The following is a 7,114-nucleotide window of genomic DNA, read 5'->3' as shown; positions in this document are numbered from 1 at the left end:
AGACACTCACAGACAGTGTGTTGAAAAGGATGACAACTTTGTTGGGATCTTAGAATGGGGTGATGCTCATGTCAGAAATCAAATCTTCTGAATAGGGTGGTAGCTAGTTATCTGAATGGTGACAGGTGTCTCTGTTGCAAGAGTCCTTGCAGTAGCATCTTAAACTGGATGGACTGAGACTTCTCATACCTCTGCCCTTCTCAATCTTTATAGCCCAGCTGGCTATGCTCCTATGTGACCACTCCAGAACATACATAATCTATCACTATGTATTATATTAACTAGATACAAAATGTCTTAAATAATCTTGAAGATATACAAAAGACTGCACTGCATGACCCTTTTTGCATGAATAGGTTAAAATGTCTATTTACAAGTGTTTTAACTACATACTGTTTGATAAGTTCTGCAGTCAGGACCACCTAGGGTAGTTTTTGGAAGGAAGGGTCAGATTGCCCAACTAAGATAGTGAGTGTTACTTTTAAGCATATGAATTGGACAAGACATATACTATCACTGAGAGGGTTCCTGCACCATATAGTTAAATACTGAATCGTGAAGGTGGCCAAGAATTGAGTCTATCACCTGGTTCCAATGGACTCCATCATCTTTAACCAGTTCATTGTCTCCCTTCTGATAACTAACTGGGGAGTTCCTGGGTCACCCCTGAATTAACAACTCACAGCCTTGATATCCAGCTGCACTATAGGGTGGATAAGTGGATGGATGGATGGATGGATGGATGGATGGATGGATGGATGTTTTTCTTTATCTCCATAAAAATTCAAGGTCTGGATGTCATCATCGCTTAGAAAATGTCCATTCCCCATAATCGAGTCACGGGACTTGGAAAGTTCCTGATTATCTCCAATTTTCTACTTTCTATGGGCTACATCCTTTTTACCCTCTTTCCCATGAGGGCCATCAGGTTCTAACAGCCATAAAAAAATCTCCATTACTCCCCCATAGCAGACCATTTCCAGGGCTCTGGTTTTCAGAGGGGCTGATGCTAAAAATGCAGAAGCAGCCTTAAGTGAAGTCTGCTGCTGCTCCACTGTCTCACATCTACTGCATGTCTCTTTGTAAGAAGCAGGAATGGGTGTTTGTACAAGAAAAAAAATCACATTTGAGTGTGAGAGAGTATACTTTACTGATAAGATAAGATTGCTCAAACTTTTTCCACAAAAAAACAGTTTACATTTCCTAACAAAAGTTTTACCCTTGTGGTGGTGCAACTCTCCCCCTCTCTTGGTCTGCTCATTTCTTGGTGTGATTTCCCCTCTGTCCCAGGCCACATATCAGCCCAAGATGGATTGGAAAAGGCAGTGGACCAGAGCATTAAGGCACTCCATTAGTGCACCTGGCTCCTGCCCCATGCCCTACCACTTGTGAAAGATAATGACAACCAATCACCTCCTGACAACCTAGTACATCTGTACTTGGGTCATGGCCCAAAGGAGGTGATATCAGAACTCCAAGATCTAGCAAATTCTGGACCTGAGCCACTGGCAGAAAGTGCCAAAATATTTCATCTTCCAAGTTGGGCTGAAATTAAAAACTACCTGATGAAAGTCAATACCTCTTACCCCAAGCAAGACACTTTGAGCTCTCCTCGATTGCAGCAGGCTGTGACCAGCATCTCTCCTGACTTGGGATGCCTTTCAGGCACAGACTCCTCGAGTTTTAAAGATTGTCTGCCCACAAAGCCAATGACAGGCCAGGGTGAAATCAGACTTCTTAAGGCTCAACTATCACCTGTTGAGGAATGCCGATGCATTGTGACTATTTGTTCTAAGTTCAAGAAGAGGCAAATTTTGGCTATAGACTAGTCTCTTCCATTCACCTCTCTACCTATCTATGTGTTTGAATACACACATTTGCCTTCATGAGTGTGGGTGTCTACATATCTAACTGGATCCACCTATTTCTCTCTGTGTATGTGTGTATGGTTTGTGTTTAGACTTTTTTTTTTTTAATTTAGGGTAGCTTGTAGCAAAATAGTGTGAATTTTGTCATTCTCAGATCTGTAATAAAGTATCTTTTTTTAATTATAACATATCCTACCAAATCATTTTGTTAATCTTTAAATTGGTCAATCGGTAAGTGCTACTAAAATTCAACCTTTTGATTTACCTCACACCAGTAATAAATCTTAAACCGCTCCTAAATCATAATTGTGTTAAATATTTTCATCCATGACAACCCTGACAGGAGAAACAAAAATTCAAATCACTTTTTCTGCAAACAAATTTCAGCTTTGCAAGCTGAAAAGCATGACCCAGCAACAATCCATATACGGTGCATGCAAAAAAGGGTTTGTACTATTTCTAATATTCAGCTTTCCAAGCAAGAGAGTGCTGAGCACATTTGCTGACCAGTGGTGAGAGACTCAAATAGTGGTCTCTTACTCAAGAACCATAGCTAACCCAGGTAGTGCTGGACTAGTGGTACAAAGTTAGTCAGTCATATCTTCAGTTTGTCACAGGATCATGAATCAGGACTCTACCAAAAATTGCTCATCTTGCTAAATCTTCTTCAAATAAGTCTTGCCAGGTTGTCACTTGCTATGCAAGGCCTCAAGAAATACAAGCCTACAATGCAACTGATTTGTGAAAAGGGGAAGCTTATTAATGTGAAAGCTGGCAGAAAGCATAATGTGTTTGTTTACTGCAGGGGCAGACTAGTACCTTCAACTAGTTGTAAGTAAATGGGTCTAAAAGGTATCAAGAAAATAATTAACACCTATGCATCAGATATCATGAAATGAGCGGAAGCAAGAGCTAGACAAGGGGCGAAAAAAGCAAAGGGATGTCAGCAACTTATTTGGTTTCCACAAACCACTTTTTAAACAGCCTATGATCTCTCCCATGCAGGAAGAAGAATAATCCTCACAAGCACTGCAGGTAAGGAGCATGGTGATGCAGTTTTGCAGGTGTAACATGAGGCAGGCTCTAAGAATCCCCCAAAGCCACCCTACCATGTGTTTCTTCTCCCTGCAGAGCCTCAGCCAGATGCTTCCCCAGCAGGGAGTGTTTCCTCTCTCTGGTCCTTGAACGACATTATGTGAGACTGCATCTGGAGATGCCAGCTGTGATGACAATTTTTACAGAAAAAATGAAAAGTAGAATGTTCTTTCCCAAAGTGGTGGCAAACTAAATAGCCCAGAGAGGTCAGCAATGGAGGAGAGCTCAGAGTGTGATACCTGTTTGGTAAGTGGACTACCAGACAGACTAAAAAGGTTTTTTTAAGATACTACAGAACATCTGTAAACGTAAGAATTTCATACAAATCTGAGTCTCAGTCAAGTTCTTCACTCCCAAGACCTCCTTAACATGACAGAGTGGAACAAAATCTGGTGTGCTAAGAGAAAACCTGTTTACAAAAATACCAGGGGAAGAGCTAGTTTTTCAAACCTCTATTTCTCCTCCTTATTTTATGAGACAATCTGCTTTCCAGATGAGTACCTGGAATTTCCATGAATATCATTCACATGCAAGAACAGTCATTAAAAAGGTCTAATCATTATGCTGACTATTCAATAAGTTGTGAGTTACCTGCTCCTGGAGTGTTTTCTCTCCAGTGATTCCTTTTTTCCTTTCATTAAGTGCAACTATTATTTTATTTTCTCAGTCCCAGGGAAAAGGTGTACAGAATTAAAGTGTTAGATGAAAAGCTTTCATTCTCATAAGTGCTTAAGGGGAAGCTTGCACAAACACCAGGAGAAAATAGAAATAACTCATTTCCATTCCTTTATTTCTGAGGAGTGACGGATTTCTCTGTCAACAGCTTAACAAGGCTGGACCAGAAGTTGTTCCTCGAGTGAATAATAATGAGAAAATAATGTGATTTGAGGTGCCTATTTAATTCTGAGTTATGCGTCAAGCAGATTTTACACTAAAATAAAACAAGGGCTTGGCCCAAACAAGTCGGTGGAAAAGTCCTAGCTCTGGGTCGGACCTTAAAAGGACTTCTTACAGGAATGGTGAAAAGAGGCTACTACCTTTTTTCTGTCTCATTAACTTTTCTTATCATTACCATTTTCACTTTAAAGTTTTCTTCTTTCCTTTCAGTAATGTCTTTAAAGACCATTTTCAGCATGTAAATATGCAGCCACGGTGTAACTGAAACTTATTTTCTGTTTTCAAATTACCAGTATTTCACCTCAAAGACAGGCTGCCAGTAAAGAGCTGTGACCCTGTTCATAAATTAGTGCAGAAATTAGTAACAATATGTAGTATTAGAGTCAGTATGAACAACGTTTCTGCCGTTCAGTCACTCTTGATGACCCCACAGGCCAGACAGTCCGTTAGCAGAAAATCCTGCAATCCTCACACCAGCATGATGGTTAGAAGGCTGTGACATATCACATATACCTCTTTTTTTTTCTGTTAGACCAACAGGAAAAGGCTACAGACATATGTCTCAAACATACATATATTTCAAACAAGGGAGAAGAGACAAGGGACAGCAACCTGACCCAAGGCTTATGAAAGGTGAAGTAAGCATGAACTAAGGCTGATTACCTCATTGCACCTGATATTTCCTATGAGACATAAAAGATCTATCCAAAAACTGTTTTGTTGTTATCAGCCAAAAGGTACCCAAAAAATGCAGACAGCATCCGTCATACTGGTACTTCACACAAGTGGCGTAGCCAGACCACCTGAACACATACATCTTGGCATTTGTGAGTGTGAGAAGCTAAAATCAAACTGCTTAAAGATTCTGTATAATAAATTCAGCTTCCTCTTCCTTAAGAACTAAATTTTGTGACACTAATTTTGCACTGAAGTCCTGATCATGGAAGGGAAGAATGCACACCATCTTGCAGAGGTGAAAACATCCAAAGGGATTATTGTGTTAAGGAGAACTTTACAGTGGTTACTATAAATCACAGAAACTCAAGCCTCAAAATCCCAGGCACAGGTGATCGGGGGAGCAAAGCTAGGGCAGTAGCTGAAGCTCTCAGGGCTCTGGTGTAGAAATAAAAGACAAAAGTATTTTCCTTCCAGCAATATGAACCTGTGGGGGACAAAACAAGATGGAAAAAAATCTCCTCACAGTCATCCATGCAGACAAGAGCCATACATATTTTGTCTCAGACAGGAAAAGCTATTTGACTGTAAAGATGATATCTAGAGGGCCTCCTCTAGAGTGTCCAGTGGCACCTCCTCTGAGTCTCAAGAGGCTCCAGCTCCTCCTTCTTCTGGCTTTAACTGCCCAGCTCTGACAACCAGATTGCAACAACAGTACAATGCGAGTTATAGAAGGATGCAGTGTCAGGAAGTTCAAAACAGCTCTTCCCCAAACCCAGAGCTAAATTTAAAAAATAATATTTTAAAAATCATGACAGATTTTCCGAAAGATGAATAACAACTTCTTTTTGACTACCTAAATATCACATATTACATCACGCAAGGAAAAATACTCAGAAAATAAGGACATGTAAATCAGTATTAAGGTCTCCAAAGAGTAGGCTGAGGTGACAGCCAGCCTGGACCTGTGAAGTGTCAACACTGACCCTTTTGCTTTTGCTTAAGGTTCCTTCAAATACTTCTTATGGGCTTTTTTTCTAAAGAATTACTTATTTTGAGATAAAATACATTATATGTCTTTTTGTTTATGGGTTTATGTTTGTTTGGTTTTTACAACCCATTAGGTTTATAAACTCTCTTTTGTCTGTCTGTTTCATTTATCTGAACTACAATAGATCAGACAGGATTAGTTGCTTAGCAACTTTTCAGTGGCAGAATCTATTTTGGAGAATTTGCAATGCTCATACTAGGGGTCAGAAAAATTTATAATATTGTAAGCCAACCAGAAAATGTGTTTCAACAACAAAGATTTCTTACAAGGCTTCTATTCCAGTGAGAGAAGATTGCAGATTGCCACTAGATTGCTCTTCTGGCAAAGGGATAACATGTATTTAAAATGGAGAAAGTAATAAGAAGGCAGGAAAATACAGGTAGATCTGGATGAAGTATTATTATACCTTTCCATTTCTTCCTGCACTGCAGCTGCAGTCTCTGCTCCTACAAAGGCTGGACTCTTATGAGCAGTAAGGATAAACAGAAGTAAACCTCTAGCTTTAGGTGAAGGTCTAATGAACATTATTTGTTTCCAACCTGCTAATAACTACAAAGGAGGCTAACTTATAATGGCACAATTAAACAAATTGAATGTATTCAAGGAATATGGCATCTGTCACAAAATATTTTATACTGTAGTAAGGATACTGTAGATTGCCTGAAAACAAATTCCCTCAAATGGCAGAACAGATAGTGTCACTTCTGTGACCTTTCCCAATTTACAAAATATTCTTAAATGTAATTTCAGCACAACATTTACACTACTGTACTTTGGCACATATAAACCACATTCTCCTCTGGTCTTTCTCCAGATTTCTAACCTTCACACTGTGATCACGACACACAGTGTGTCTCATCTGTTTTCTTCAAACCTGGAGATGAATGGCAACATCTCTGAGATGTTTCATTTCACTTTGGGTTTATTGAATGCTTATGTTAGTATTCTTGGGATCTCTATATTTAACAGAATGAGTTAACACTTGACTGGGTCTCAGCATCACCCAAGATGAAACTGTATAACACGAACCCAAAGTGCTTTATGCACTGGCATTCACCATATATGTCCTAGAAATGGGCTATTTCCACACTATTCTAAGTGTCCTTATGGAAATTATGCGCCGTTCTGACTTTCAGGACTTTAGAGAAGAATGGAATACCAAAATCAAAAAATGCAAGCTTTGTTTTGAAAGAGAATTCCCAAGTGAAAAGTACAAAGCCTGCTCTAAGATTTTTCAGTGACCTTTTGTCCTGAATATATCAACAGTAGCCTGCATTCTGGACTCTTTTGGGGTTAATCTGTTTGCCAAGACCCTTTGCCTTTCCCTCTGTACTTTAAACCAAATACAAGTCTTTGTTCTCCAACAGCATGCATTTGCCCCTTCATGAAAGCCTCTTCCTTAGAGCAGGTAGGTAAATGGCTCATGTAATGACCTCTCATCACTTTTAACATTTGCAAGAGGTTGTCTTACCTGGACTTTTTTTTTTTTGGATACAGGCACCCAGATTGGTTATCTTGGGGCAGGGGA

The sequence above is a fragment of the Athene noctua genome, chromosome Z, assembly GCF_965140245.1.
Source record: "Athene noctua chromosome Z, bAthNoc1.hap1.1, whole genome shotgun sequence".
Taxonomy (NCBI): domain Eukaryota; kingdom Metazoa; phylum Chordata; class Aves; order Strigiformes; family Strigidae; genus Athene; species Athene noctua.
Note: the sequence above shows the minus strand (reverse complement) of the source record.